At 40.5% G+C, this 13,224-nt stretch overlaps 1 long non-coding RNA gene across 1 annotated transcript; it reads left to right on the top strand.

Moving 5' to 3' along the window:
• The first annotated feature begins 3,819 nt into the window (after positions 1-3,819).
• LOC138061336 (uncharacterized) lies at positions 3,820-12,033 on the top strand. Its single transcript, XR_011134973.1, has 7 exons — positions 3,820-3,958; positions 5,108-5,150; positions 6,576-6,680; positions 6,974-7,031; positions 9,301-9,444; positions 10,512-10,566; positions 11,975-12,033. It is a non-coding gene; the product is annotated as an uncharacterized lncRNA (long non-coding RNA).
• Positions 12,034-13,224: the final 1,191 nt, after the last annotated feature.

Genomic DNA, 13,224 nt, shown 5'->3' with positions numbered 1-13,224 from the left:
CCCCCCGCCCGCTAGGAATTTCACTGCACTCCCGGCCGCGGCGCGCAGGCGCACTCCGGCCCGGCCGCCGGCCCTTCCGCGCCGCCATCTTGGGAGGGGATGTGGGGCGGGGAGGAGGGGCTAGCCGCCGCTCGGCCGCCATGTTGAGGAGGTCATATATAATTCCCTCCTCCCCCTCCCCCCCCCCCCCCGCCTCCCAACCCTCTCTTTTACTCCCTGGCCCGCGGCGGGAGAGGAGGTCGGCGGCTGGTGAGGAGGGCTTTCCTCAGCGGGGGCTCAGGGCGACCTCCTCCCCGCAGCACCCTGCTGCTGGAAGCTGCCCCGGCTGCCTCTGCCCGGCACCTCGCAAGGCTGAGGGCAGAGAGGTTTCTTGCACGGGGCCGGCTCCCTTGGAGGGCACATACTTCCTCGGCTACTACACTGCACAAAAATATGCTCGGATATAGGGCAAAGGAGTATGTAATAAAAGCTATGTGGGCAGTTTGTCCCTGCTCAGAGAAGCCCTGCGGGCCCTCAGACTGCTGCCATCTCCTCAATCCAGTAAAACACACGAGTTTTTGGCTGGGGGGGGGGGGGGCTAAAAAGAGCAGCTTTGCAAAGAGTTGGCAGCTGCTGTGGGATTGCGGCCAAAGGGGGGTAATGTCGCGGGCGGGCGCGATGGGGACGCGGGTGCGAGGGGCAGCGAGCCCCGCGCAGGAGGCCGCAGGCGAGGTAAGTACTGACCGAAATAAAAGTCGTCTAGATAGTCCCGCGTCGACTGTGGAAAATACAGTATGGTAAACTGCTGTGTGAGACTAAAATAAAAGGTGTGGGCTCCTCCGCTGAGTACTGAAGGCTTTGAGCATCCTGTGGGATTTTCTGGTCTTACATCTTAATTCTCACAGAAATGCAGTTTCTGGCTATTTGGATAAACAATTACTGCCAGCAGCAGAGATTTATGAAACTCCCTGCTCTGTTACCAAGAGCGTTACTACAAAGGGGGTTATCCGGTGCCAGTTTACCAAAATGCTCAAATCCTTTACAAAAACAGCCCTCTTTTTTTTTTTTCCTCCTAAAATCAAAAAGGTTTTATTTTGTTTGTGAACGCAGAACTAGGTTTGCGAAGGAAGGAAAGATCACCAGCCTGCAAGAGGTACGCTTTTAGTAGTCAGTGCTAAAGTTACTTCCCATAGTGCGATTCAGATGTCTTAGTACAGGCTGAGAATTGGTTTCACGACTGTGCTGGTACAATTAGTGAAAAGACTATCCTCCGATATTTTTGTAATTCTGATTAAGTCTGTGCCCTCCTACATGATTAAACTGGGATGACACAGGACTTTCTGAAATGTGGGAAAACATTTCATCCCACCGTGTGTGCTGCTCTTACTGAAACACATGTCATAAATGGTGAAAAAGTCTTTGTGAAGGTCCTTCTCCTTTTAAAATTAACTCTGATCCCTAAATGTATTTCGTATTTTGTATGGCTTCAGTCAGGTTCATTCGGTCTTAAAAAACAATATATACATTTAAACATAAAAGCCTATCATGTGAAAGTTCATTTTGTAAACTTATTATGCTAAGGGACAGTCACCCAGATTGGTATTCAGGCATGCTGATGAGAAGTGACACTATTGTGGATGGTATTTCTCTTTTAGGAATAAAAGGTAGGCTTTGTTCACAATGTCAGTCAAGGCAGCGCTAAATTCACTCAACTTTCTGTACCTGATGTCAATTGAGGCATGAGCACACATTTCTGACAGGTCTATTAATAGAGGCCCTAACTAGAGCTTTGAAGACTGAAAGGTTATGTGAAACAACTCTATTTCCACTACAGCACAATCCAAATCTCCCTGAATTTCACCATTAGGTCTCTCCTTGGCGTTCATCTTACTTAAGAAAGGAAAACCCCTATGGATGGAGCGTGATACTCCCTAAGAGGAACATAGGAGGCTGTGGGTCGGGAAAGAAAGCATGCGATTTAAGCTGACATGGATGACCCGGATTCCTTTATTCTGGCAGAAGAGCCAGATTCAACCCTAGTTTATAAAGGTAATAAGTCTTTCATTGTAAGAGGCTCTGGCAACTTAAAGTAACTTGCTCTGTCAAAGCACCTTGCATGCAGCTACAAAATACAGAAAATGGCTACTGCTGGTCAGGGCAGGTGTGGGACTGACATAGAAACTGTTTTAGAGTTTCCTTACAGCAATAAGGACTCCGTGGAATCCCAGCATGAAAGCGATGCCTTCATGCCACAGCAGAGTGGGAATTGTGCCCGCTGGCTCCCAGTTCATGTCGCGTGTCCTTGATCACAACAGGCTATCTGAAAAGAGATGAAAGGCCTTCCTTGGCTAGATGACGTGATCCTCTTGCATTTTGTTAAAATCCACCTTCTGTACTCCCTATGCATGAACACCTTTTCCCTACTGTTTGCCAAGTCAACATCCTAGCAGTAGATTTTTGGGAAAAGATCTTCAGAAGGGAGGCAGCATGTCTACTGTCTCTGACATGCTGCCTCTCTGCACCTTTCTCTGCCATCTCTGCATTGAATGGAAGGGCAGTAAGAATTCAGATTATTTTTACTTTCCTGAGACCATTCCTTGTATGATGACTGCTCAAAGCTTGCAGCCATTTGCTGTGTTCTTACCGTGGTCCTTACTGCATCCCTTGGCAAGGAAATATCTTCCTAATCTTTCCTCTTGTGGATAGAATAGAGAATTCGGGAAGTTTCTTCTGTTACCTTCAAAAGGATCAAGGTTTCACCTTCCGCATCCTACTTTGCTTGAATATGATGTCTTTGGTTTGATTTTCTCTCCCAATTCCTTGTTCACAACACAAATAACAGACCGCTAGTTGATAGTTTCAGTTCAGCAGAGTTTTTCTGGATGGATTCACACCGTTAGAAACATCTGCTCCTCTCCTTCAGTTTCTTGGCCAAAAAAAAAAAAAAGGAGCTGTAAGGTGTACTGCAATGTTCATCCAGTTTTACATAGTGGAATCAGCGAAGAGATTATTAAATGGTAACAATGTGAGGTATCAGTTTTAGGCTTTAAAAAATTCCCTCTGAGGCAAACGGCCACCACATTGTGTCCACTATAATGTTTGACTGTTTGCAGGCTCGGGTTTCCTGCAGTTTACATCCAGCAAACCAGTGGCTTTCTTAATAGTAACTGCTGCACGTTTTTAAAGCGCTTATGTTCTGGATCCAAACTGTCACCAGGAAAAAGTATCAATTTGCTGAGCTGTGGTGTGCCAGTCTACTTTCCCCGCTTATATTTTTGTCCCTGTGTGTTCCCTGATATACGAGTAGTTTGCTCTAAGGAGCCTTTCTTTGAATGAGCCTTGACTGAGCCTGCATGTGAGCAGTAAGATCCAAATTACTTCTTCATACATTGTATGCAAGAGAACGTTTGGTCATTACCATGAAAGTGCATCATAAAGGCAAAAGCTCTGAAAATAATTTGTCAGAGAGAATTTGGGAAAAAGGAGACAGCAATTTGCTATGTTTGTCTTCAGTTCATAGCCCCCTGCTAGCTTGAATAAGAGCATAGCAAAGACTAAAAGCTGTCTTGTTTCCAATTAAGTCTGACCTATAAATAAAGTAGGAAGCTAAACCTGGGGCTGAACACTTCAGTCTGGCCAGCAGTATTTTGCATAAGTTCAAACCTACTCCCACCTAACAGGTTCAAAAGTTTAACTGTTACTTAAATGTTGTTGGGCTCATGTTTCACTGGGAAGTGGGTGTGCATGTGAAGAAGGGGGGTTTCCTGGAAAAAATGGACCAGCGAACCAATAGCATGGCAAACAGAAACCTGGTACGGCAATTGTTGCAGCTGCTGCAACACATCTCTTCAGAGCATGCCTCAGTGCAGAGTATGATGAAAATGTTTGTATTTACTTGTATTGTTGCAATGTTTAGGTTCTCCAGCTGAGATCGGAGTCCAGCTGCGTTAGCACTGATCCTTGAAAGTCTCCGTTAGAGGTAAGAATCTCCATTCTCCCGCAAGAGCCCCAATCATTAAGGTCGGACGACGTGTGCCAGTACAAGGTGCTGAAACGATTTGCCCATGGTTCCAGAGAAAGCCTGTACTGGCTCCAGAAATAGGAGCCTGTCCTGACTTCCAGTCCCTGATACATGAAACCACAATGGTTCTGGTGTTCAAACCTCACCATGTGTCACTTTGTCATTCCTTAATGGATCCAGCAGTATTCTGCCTAGCTCACTGACCACACATACGGGTTTTGGTAGTGTCATGAGGTGCGGAAAACGATTGTTTGAGCCAGGGGGAAGAGATGTAGGTGCAGACTAAGTTGTTCACTGAAGGGGTAAGTGACACCTAAACAAAGTCTTTTGACAGACCCTTTGGATAAAACAATCTCTGGAACTGCTGGAAATCCTTATGGCTCCGTGTGGTAGAGCTGGCTCAAATCCATATTGGGATGGCTCTGTTTAAGACCTGGGTAAACTAGAATGACCTTGTCCTAAACTTTATTTTTATATGCTTGAACTACCTTAAAAAGATAGCACTCTCAGCTGGCAGACTGAGACACTGCCTGCTCATGAATGCCAGGATCAGGGTAAAATGCCCACCTGACATATATTCAGTTTACACAACCTGGACATGATTTCTTGAAAATGCATTGCATTTTTCTCTACATTATTAGTGAGAAGCAGTTGACTTCAAAATCACACAGCAGATGAAAGCAGCAGATATTAAGCATGATAAAAGACTGCCTTGCAAACCAAAAATGTTATGGGATGGGTTAAATTAAAACGAAAATCATAATTTTCTAGCTCATATTTCTGAAGAAACGAGTCTGAGAAATTTTTTTGCTGCCTGCAAAGCCTGATCTAACTGACAACCAGTTTAATATACCTGATGGAAAGCAGTCATGAGCTCCACTCCTGTGTCAGTTTTCAATCCCTGGAACAAATACAAGGGTGTGTAATGTGAGGCAGCTAGTAATTGATTTGCTTTTTCTGAAATGCTGAGATGTTACTGGAAGAAAATAAACATCAGTATTCTTCCCTGAAGAAAAAAACCCCATATATTTGAGAATGATTGTATGTATATAAATTTGAACCCAGAAGTTAAAATACTGTTTTCATTACTTCCTGTTTCTATTGCAGGTTTAAACCACAGATTTAAGTAATTGATTCATGATTTAAAATGGTAAGCAGGAAATCTTAACTTAATAACTTTAAGAACTTAATAACTTATTTTAATCCTATTTTACATTTATAATTCTTGATTCTTTTCTTAAATAAAAACTGATTCCTTGTGTTTAGCAGATTACTTACTTTCTGTCAATCAAAAGGACAGGCCTAGTCATTGACTGAAGATAGGTCAACGTAGTTCTATTCAAACTTTTGATTTTCCTTTTGAGGCTGTTAAGTACTGTTTTATATATTTTGTTTACTAGATGTTTGGTGTTTTTTTACTGATTGTTTCTATTAAGTTACATTTAGATGGGATCTAAGATTCAGTTAAGATGCACAAAGGAATCATTATCTTTAATGAGAAACGAAAACTTGTTTTTAGCTCCCCCAACTTTCAAGATATTAATGCTAGTAGATCTCATCCTCCCACAAGTTAAAGCCAATCATCCTACCTCTTGATTTTACTCATAATTTGGAAAAGGGAAAAACAAGCTGGCTTGCTTTTTCAAATCCTAGTTGAGTTCTCCGCTCTGAATGAACCAATCATCAGAATGAACTTTTTGAATAAACTGAGCTAAAGAATTCACTTTCTGCACCTGCAGATGAAGCGACAGTTGCAGAAAGCTGGTTCAGCACTCAGCACGCTATTTCTAGCCACTTACTGAGTAACACCCACCAGTTTGGTATTTTGACTTTCTTTGAAATTTATTCAGCAAGCCTGGCTTGCTTGTATATTTTGTACTTAATGATTCTAGAGTACACTTTAGGGTAGGCTGTGCTTATTCCACATTTTATTTTAAATTAAAACTGTTTCTAAAAGGGTAGGCATGATTGGTTGAAATCAAAGAATCACTTAAAAATTTGTTTTGCCTTTAAACTGGTAAATGATTTGCTTTTGCTCAGGTTTTACACAGTGTATTACGATTTATGTCACTTTTCTCAAACTGTGGCTGATTAATTGTTGCATGGGAGATGTATAAAGTACTTAGCAACAAAACTCACTTTTTTTTTTCCCTGAAATAATCTAGAACAGCAAATTTGCAGTTCTTTGAGATACACTCATATTTGTGTATGTGATGTGTTCTAGCACCTTTGCTAGTACAAAATTAGTACAGTGCACAAAAGGGAAGAAAATATGCAAGCATCACGGCTATGTATTTTATAGCAAATTGCCATAGAGACTAATGGAGCAATGGATATAATTGTAACCTGCACAAGTCCTGTACATGATCATCAGCGACGCAGCCTGCACTGCTGTAGTTCAAGTGGCAAATCCCTTAATGTGAATGCAGTTATAGAATATATAAGGCTTAGTCCCACAGGGGAAGCAAAATAGGTTAAGATGCTTTAACTACAGACCTCAGTGGGCTGCAGTGTTACCATACAATACGATATTTGCTTCTCCTGAAGACTTATACTGCCATTAATTCTTATAAAGCACACAGGTACTCTGGTCCTGAATTTAATTTCCTCAGAAGCCCAAGGAAAAACTCAGCTTTAAAGCAGACAAGGAAACACCAGGAAGGCCTGTTGCTAGAAACAGGTGAGTGGACTGCAGGGCGAATGCCTCAGACCTGGGAGGCCTGGTAACTTCTTGTAGCCGTCTTGCTTGGGTGCTGGGTTTTTCTGATCTTAATTTCTTGCCGTGTATGACTGGTTTCTTTTTCTGTAACTACTATGCTGTGAACTTCTCGGAGGAGGAGAAAAGGGGGGAGGGGGAATGGAGGCAGTAAAAACACAGGTGGCTTGGGTTATATTTGGCTTTTTTGTACAAATTAATCACTCCGCTGATTTGCACTGTCCTTACTTCTATGTACCTTTTAATTCTTTCTTTAGGAAGCATCTTCATGAAGTAGGTCAGACAGCATTCCATGGACATAAGCCTTTTTGAGAGGTAAAGCAAATCATTTTTTTATTGATTGGAAAATTGAGTAACTCTAATTCTTCTATGACTTTGGTCAAGTTTGTTAAACTCCTGCAACTGTTCTAGACTTTGAAACAAAGCTTCTTAGCTTCATTTAACTTGCTGGTTTCCACTAATAAATAATCATAGCATTTATTCAAGTAAATATACCATTAGAAGTTGATATTAATGCTGCTATCGATAAGAGTTGTAGCCTTATGCAAGTATTGCTTTCTGCTATGAGTTATTTTTAGGTTTAGGCAACGGTGTTACACAACAAGGGAACATGGCTGAAAACTGAATACTGCCTATTAATGAAAACCATCTGAAAAGCTACTTTGAAGAATGGAGTAGAGACTTTGCTATGTTGCTGATTCCTAAGAATGAAGAAATACAGCTCTTTAACTGGTCCTGAATTTGCCTTAAACAAAAATAGCTATTAAAGCCATGAGAATAAATTTCTGGTATTAGCGGCCTGAGATTCGTTATTGTTATACTGTATTGAAATAGTGACACCATCAACTTTTTCAGTGCAATTGAAAAGTATGCAGCTGCCAGCATGATTCTCGACAAGGAAGAAAGGCCGTATTTTGTTCATGTGCCTTTCTAATTCTGTATAGAAGTCCTTTTGAGACTATCTTCAGGGCAGATAAAATTACTAGTAGTATAAATAGTGGATGGAAGGAGAGTATGAATGGGATGAATAGAAATAAATGTATAAGATGAATATCTATCTACTCTTCTCCTAGTGGATAGCAATGCTACAAATAGCTGGTAAAATGCTATGAAGGAGGGTTGTTGGATATTTCAATGTCTTTTATACTTGATATGACCTAAAAGTAATTTTGTGTTTCAAGAAGATGAGATACTTTTATGCAATTACTGAAATGAGAGTTCTCTCAGTGTAAGTATCTTGAGAGATCTTTGTGACTGATCTATGTTAGGTGTACGTAGGCCCTCTTGTGACATAATGAGAGTACTTAACAAAATCCACAAGTTCTTTTTGATGGTGGTATGCTATTACCCTGTCTTACCGAGGGAAGATCTAGAGACGCTGAATATCTTGCCTACAATTATAAAGTCTGTAGCAGAGGAGTGATTCAAATTCTAGACTAGCACCTTAGCTGTGGTTATCCTTCCCTTTACTAGTAAGTGTTAGAGTTAGTAAGATCTGCTTTAATATATTTTGTGGCATCCAGATAATCAGAAGAGCAGGTAACCCCCTGGCCTGATCCCCCTAGATTAAGTTTTGATGCTTATTTTAAGCAGGACTGGGATCCGCTCTAGTGTCTCATTATGAAGTATTCCTGTATTTCTATTGCCTGTTTCCTGCATTAGGCTTCTTTCCCTAGCTCCTATACCACGGATGAACGCAAACAATCCGTAGGCAATATATTGGTTGAATACATTACTAAGTGTATTTTCTTGTTCAGAATTCTACGGGCTTAGGAATTGTGCGATTGTATGAGATGAATGAATAAAGAAAAGCATTATTACACTAAAAGATGTCGATGACGAGTGATATCTTGCTGCAGAAATGCAAAGAGATCATTTGTGATAGCACAAATGGTGAAACAGAAAATGACATCTTAGGCTTTATAGACCTGAGTAGGGAGACAGGCAAAGTATGTGGAAAATTAAAAGAATTAAAGAAACAATCACTACCTTTTCTGTAAGAGCAAAGGGTCTTCTGGGCTATGTCTGTTTCCCTTGTGATGTTGAGAAGAAGGCAGGCATCCTTAAACACCAGCAGAGGACTTAGATGTATACTACGTGCACGTTTTTATCTGAAACGATACCAAGGGAGTGATTTGTGTTAATGATTGCTTTTAAATGCTTAGTACAGCTGAGGAATTAATAAATAGCTATGGTTCATACTGTGGTTTTACTACTGTGCTTTCAAATTTTGCAAAGCATATTGTATGCAAAACAGAGTATGAAGATTCAAATCCTGAAAACCTGAAAACGTATTCTGCTTAGACTTTAACGCAAACCAGATGATAAATAGGGCTGTATAACTGTTTCAAAGTTTTAAAGTTTATCCTTTTCCTTCTACCTTTTAAGGATAAATGGTATTATTTTTTTTTACAGGTAGAGACTTGAGCTCCCTTTGTTTCAGCAAAGGAAGTCTGTAGCGAGCAGGGAATTCTTCCCAACTTTCTGTTTCCCAGATTACCAATATAACTAATAGACTATCCTTCCCATCCTTCAATTTTTTTTTGCTCCATATTAATGGAATTTATGTTTTATTTCATTAAAGCAGTGTTTTGACTGGCCAAGGCTTTTACAGACTTCTGTATCAGTAACTGATTAAAATCAAACAAAAGATGCCCAGGGAAAGGATTCTGTCCACTAAGTGTGTTTGTTCTGTTGTTCTTGGACTGGAAACTACCATTTGCCAAAGGTGAGTACCTATCAGTGATCCTATAGATTCCTTTTAATCCCAGTTTCTTATCTAAGTTGCTTCATAAGCTTAAGTACTTCCAAACATTTGCACGATAGTTGTCATAAGCATCAGTATCCTGGGGTTGGTGTAAAGAAGAGCTTGGAAATGACGACTGAAGTTTCCTTTTCTGGCTGGCAGAAGTTGTCTGCCAGTGGTAACAATTATGCATGGCTACAGAGAGTTAATGTGCTCTCCCTTACAAAAGAGCGAATACAGCTTGCACTTTGCCTTACTGGAAGCATTGAGAATGACTGTTAATTTGCTTTGTCCAGGACACTCTTCTGAGGAATAAAGGCATTCTCAACACTAAATGAGATTATTCTTGATTTAAATTTATGCTTATTTGAGTTTTTAGTTAATCCTGACCTTAACATTCTCCGTAGTGATTAAAATACTGTGCTCAATGGCAGAATGGTCTTTTAGTCTGGAGGTAGCAAGGCTAAGAAGAGAAAGGCCTTATAGGGAAAGGCCTATATTTTTGTTCTGTCACTGCTTCTCTGTTTGTCATTGCTCATAATAAATGGCTCCTTATCTGTTATGCTGTCTTCTTAATTACGAGGGCTCGGGTGTATAAAAGTGAAGACTTCAGTGATCACCTAATGGTTCTTCTGGGGATTAGTCTTTCACTACGGTAGAAAGGTCAAAACACAGGTTAAACAGACATTTAATTCTGCGACTTCCTTCCCAAATCCGTGCAGATTTCACAGCCATATTCTGCTGTGGCAGAAGAATCCACAGTCCTGAAATGCAAGCAAATCCAGTTATCAAGTACACCAGTAAAAATGAGCTCAAAATAAAAATTGGTAAAGGCAAAAGCAGTTAAATTGGTTAGCAAAACAGTATCTTTGACCCATGGTATATATAATGCCTCCCTTCTCTTGACCTCCATATGAGCTGTTCTGTGCTTGAATAAATCCCAGCTTGAAGAGGAAACTCTATTCCAGTGATGTGCAACTTCCTCCTTTGTCTGATGTTGATGCAAAATGTGCTAACTTGCAATGAAGATTTTTTTTCTTTTTTTTCAGAGGACAAGGAGGGAATGGTTAATAGTATTGGGATGCCTTAATCTGTTACTGATTTGTGAGTATGTGTTGGAACAGTAATTTCTTCTGCTATACTCTTTGAGGCAGATTTATATGCATACAACGGAGGAGAATGATACCTGTGAAGTGAGTCGTTTGGCTAAGCCCTCTGAGAAGTTTTTCATAAAGTTGCATTTTTTTTCCTAAATAAAGAAGTGTAGGAGAAGAGTCTGAACTAGTCCCCCTTCCCCCATGCTGCAAGAGCATGATCTGAGTGCCAGGAAGTTTAATGTTATATGTAGCTTATTTGTCAATGACAATGAGAAAAAGGTAGATTTAACAGTAAAGTGTGTGTGAATTTTGTTTTATCTGCTACTATCACAAGGCTAAACTATGCTTACACTGGATCCACACTGAGTTTTGTGTGGCATTATACAGACAACATGAGACAATGTATTTTTAAAGAAAATACAGGCTGAGGAGAAAAAAAAGGGTATGGTATCAAAAAAATGCAGCATTTATTGAAACTCACAGAATGAGAATCTTCCTAGGGGGTATTTTCCCATCTAGTGTATACTGAAACAGGTGGCCTAGTTGGTTTTCCTGAAGGTTTTTGGTAACGGAAGAGTGCTCATGAAGCGTAGTGGACTTACAAAGATTGTTAGTCTGGGTAGTTCACTCCCTTGGCATATATTCATTTCATGAGATGCAAGCAAAGGCAAGAGAGACAAGAACTGAGTAATGGCTCATATGGTTTGTTCTACCTGCAAAGGTTTGCAGAAATATTGTTGGCAATCTAGTGACATGTGGTTGACTCAATTTTTCAGCTACTAAATTACTTTCTAAAAGACTGAATATTTCATAATAGTATTTTAACCCATTAGCAGTTGCCTTTAGCAGTTGAATGTTAGTCATGACTAAATTTGGCTACAAACAATACACTGAGATAGAGCAGATTCATCAAACTGTAGATCCAGAGTTTGTCAACCATGCAGGCTACCCCCTTCCAGCCAGTACAGGCTGTATGTTCGAAAGAAGAACAATTTGGCAAATGTGCATCAGTCAGGAGGATCTGGATGCAGGAAAAATGTACACATGTTAGTAGATGAGTCATCCTTGGAGTTTTGAAATGTTGTCTTTTATGAGAACAGGATAGACTATTGATTCTGTAATATATCTGAAGCTGAAAATCATGCTGAATTTTGTGCATGATTTCATCACTTAAGTAGCCTGCTCTCCTGTCATTTCTGTCACTGTTTGGTTTAAACTCTACATTGAACTGCCTTCCCTCCAGGCATGCAACCCAGATGTTAATGTCTAGGTTCAAATTTGTTGTTACATTTTATCATTCCAGACTGAGTTAAAAAAGAAAAATTATTAACTCGGCAGTTTCATTCAAATACAGACCACAGTGACAAAGCTTAGAAAGAACACAACCTCTTACCTAAATCTCTCTTCTTCTGCAGCTCTTTCATAGTCACCTTTGTTGTCTTTGAACATCCCTGGAGTGAAGTGTTTCAGAAAGGTTCGTGCATACATTTATTAAGCTGTCTCTCTACAAGAATTATGATAAATTTTGTTTTCTGATCTTGTCAGGCACTTGTCTTGTGGCAATCCATATCACAATTATTTGGAGTAGAATTTGATTTCTCGTAATTTATCAATTTGCTTTCATCGTATAGGTTTAAAATATAGAGCGAATATACCTCAAAATGTAGATTATTCCCATATGTGCTGTGAACGCGCACAAGCATGTATTCTCTTTTGGCTACCTTATGTTCTCTATCTGGGTAGTGTATGAGAGAAAGAGGAGACCAAAAGCAGCGTATTTCTTTCTTCTTGAAATCAGCATTGGTGGATCTAGTCAACAGTGAATGCTATTTCCATATCCAGTTCTTTCTTAAACTTAGTTGCTGTTTGATCTTCAGTAAGTTAATTAGCTTTTCTTTTAGATAGATACAGCAATGGTTTGGAGTTAATCAGAATAACAAAATATTCTTCAACTTACATCTTTCTGACAGCTTAGTTCACTGTTAGTGCCCCTTCTGACCTGGGTTTCTGAGAAAGCTCTGGCAAAACCTTCAAAGCTGTTCATGCATGTGGCAGCCTCAGCGTTGCAGGATGTTGGACCATCAGAAGATACTTGTATAAATAAATACTTTCCACAGCATTTTGTAGTAAATACTTGGAAATCCTTTTAGGGAAAACTGGAGTCTTTTGCACCAGTTGTCTGTAAACTGTCTTGTCTAAATCGTAGGCACGGCGTGTTTGTCAGCAGCCTCTTACCTGGGTTTAGCTAAACTGACGGGAACACACCAGCGGCTGTTAACGCACACTGTTTCGACGAGTCTTAGTCGGTTAACTTAGCACTGCCTTAGAGTGCGCAAGGCATCTCTTCGTGAGCTCCCTCCTGCTCACACCGGTGTCTTTCTTACTAATAAGAATGGTAGCAGAGGATAAGGTTGTGGCCATGTAAGGGTAGGTACCTCCTTCTCTCAGGGGAAGTACTAGCACAGAGTGGAGACACAACAGGATTGCTGCCCAGATGCTGAGTGGATGCCAAGACAGATAGGGCGCTCTGAGTAATAGCCCAGGAGAGCTTAAAGAGAGTTTTGAACGCTCTAGTTGAAACAAGCCAGCTTCCTGAACACATAACACTTCCACGGCTTGGCCTGCCGAGTGTCAGCCAGCCAGCTCTAGCTATCACCCGACAGTC

This window comes from Struthio camelus, chromosome 16, assembly GCF_040807025.1.
Source record: "Struthio camelus isolate bStrCam1 chromosome 16, bStrCam1.hap1, whole genome shotgun sequence".
NCBI lineage: Eukaryota > Metazoa > Chordata > Aves > Struthioniformes > Struthionidae > Struthio > Struthio camelus.
Note: the sequence above shows the minus strand (reverse complement) of the source record. Positions and strands in the feature narration are given on the sequence as shown.